This window comes from Ailuropoda melanoleuca, chromosome X (assembly GCF_002007445.2).
Source record: "Ailuropoda melanoleuca isolate Jingjing chromosome X, ASM200744v2, whole genome shotgun sequence".
Taxonomy (NCBI): Eukaryota; Metazoa; Chordata; class Mammalia; order Carnivora; family Ursidae; genus Ailuropoda; species Ailuropoda melanoleuca.
In genome coordinates, this window is record NC_048238.1 from 54,608,770 (window position 1) to 54,611,235 (window position 2,466).

At 38.6% G+C, this 2,466-nt stretch overlaps 1 pseudogene; it reads right to left on the minus strand.

Moving 5' to 3' along the window:
* Positions 1 to 283: 283 nt before the first annotated feature.
* Positions 284 to 746, minus strand: LOC109491324 (annotated as a pseudogene).
* Between the last annotated feature and the right edge of the window lie 1,720 nt (positions 747 to 2,466).

Consider the following 2,466-nt stretch of genomic DNA (forward strand, 5'->3'; position numbering starts at 1 on the left):
AATTTTTTGCCCCTTTACTTAAGCAAAAAGAGAAAAAGCATCCAGGAACCAACACCTAGGGCAATCCAAGTAATTCTACCTGGCAGTCTTTTTCTCCAGTGGGGCTGCTTTTAACAGACCAAACCTGCAGAAAAATTTGCATATATTATTATTTAAAAAACTATTTATTATGTTTTGAAATGCAGAAAAATTTGAAGGAGAAACAAAAGACCTATAATTCAATGCAGATAAACTTTCACTAACAGTATTTTTTTTTTTTACTGGGAAAATAACTTCATTTTGTTTAGAGGTGTGGGCTGATGTCTAATCTCAGAACTCTGAACTGCTTTTTGGTGCCAGCAGCCTTGGTGACCTTGAGCATGTTGAAGCTCAGAGTCTCTCTCAAGGGCTGGCACCCACCCGCTGTGACAATGTTGCCAATGTTGACATCCCTGAAGCAGGAGGGAAGGAGCATGGATATATTCTTATGGCATTTTTTGAAGCAGTTGTACTTTTGGATGTAGTAGAGGTAATCTTGCCAGATGACAATGGTCCTGTGCATCTTTGCTTTGGTCACCACACCAGATAGAAACTGCCCTTGGATGGAGACATTACTAGGAAAGGGGCATTTATTGACAATGTCATCTTGAAGCCCAGAACAATGTTTTTGTAGTATCATGAGAGCTTCTCCTTACCAGGCCCCTCTTCTTATTTTGAAAAATGGTCAGTGGCTTTTGTTGGGCATACTAACTGTGAATGTCTGCCATCTTCCTGGCCACCCAAAGATAGTATTTTTAACAATAAAATAAATATATGCATATGTCCAGAAAATTCAAACAAAATAGAAGGATAAAAAGAAATGTTTTCTTTCACCGTCCTGCTCCCTAATTTTTCTCCTCAAAGGTAAAGGAACTGACAACAGTTTCTTGTGTACTCTTCCAGAAACACATTAATGCATATGCTAGCATATGCGTACTCCATAGTGTCATCTCAAAAGCTCTAGACGATAATACAGTCTGAAAATTCTTTTCCTAAATCAAGATGATAGAGGAAAGCTAGTGACAATATTTAACTATATCTGAGACTTGTGCTCTTGGAGATTAGAGGTGGTTGAGAAATCCTCCCACCTTTTTGTGTTCTGAGAAATGGCTAACCACAAAGGACCACCTGCCCTCATGTATTCCCACTCTGCTTCATAACTTAAAATTTGCTGTCCACCTTTCCTCATGGTTCCCTTGTTTATCTGCCTCTATAACACTCAGGCCCCCTTCCTTTTCTTTAAGACATTCTTCCACAGAATTGAACATTTTCCTTATTGCACTTGCCTGAATTAAAAAAAAATCTCTTTAATTGTCCAGTGCATTTGTCTTTCACATTAATGTCAAAGAAAAATTATTCTGACACTTGTTAAAAATGGTAAGGAAGACTTTATTCAAGTGCCTATTGTAATGGGGATGGGAGTCAGTGGGTAGAAAATTACTTAGAGGTGAGAGAGGATCCTGATTTGATAGGATTCTTGCTGAAGGAAGGCCAGTGTGATTAGATACTAGGGTAAGATACAAAGAATTTAATCAGATATCAAGAGTGGTCATATGCTGAGTGTGGGGATTCTTGCTAAACCAATTTAGGAGGAGTTTTGCTAAAATTGGGTAATGCAAAGATGGACATGGAAGTTCAAAGGTTGAGGCCTAGTTGGAAAGAGGTTTCAGAGGAACCTGACTAAAATTTGGGTCAGGGAGAGAGTCTATGTTACTAACAATTGAGGAATTCGGCCTCCTTTCCATAAGCAAAGACTAACCCTCAACGTTAGGCTAAAAAATGTATGTGACTTTTACTCTTGGATCTTTCCAGTTTACAACTTGAAACTACAAGAAGTCAGGTGCCGGGGAATCCTTTGGGTTCCTGACCAGGACTTCCAAATATCTAAAGATGCATTCTTAAAATATTTTTAACACTATCATTTCTCTATAATAAGTCTCTAGAAATGGTTGCTGATCAGCAGCTCCAATATCTCTAGCAAGGGGTAATACAAACTACCAGTACTTTTTACAGGCTTTTTTCCTGCAATTTACTTTTGTTTTTCTTATTAGTATTAGAGCCAATCCTTCAGTGCTGCCCTTTTCCATCATTTATTCTCCCCTTATTGGCATGACAGTGAAAGGCTATCTAGGCCAATAAAAAGAGCACAGTGCTTGGAGCCTAATCCAAGTTCCAGTACTGCCCTAGATGCCAACAAAAATGAAGAGGACTGAATTATCCAGAAATGGAAGTTGCCAAGTTTATCTGTAATGGTAGGGGAACATCAACAAGAGGTCTCATGGCAATAACGTCCTGAGTTGTCTCATTCCTTCTATCCTTGTCTACAAACAGTTTATTCTTGGCACAATCGCAACAGAGACCCAGTTAATGACTAGATGATGTAATTTTGCTCTTCTCCTGAAATTGCAATGGTTTCCCACTTCACTGAATTAAAGCCAACTTCCTTAT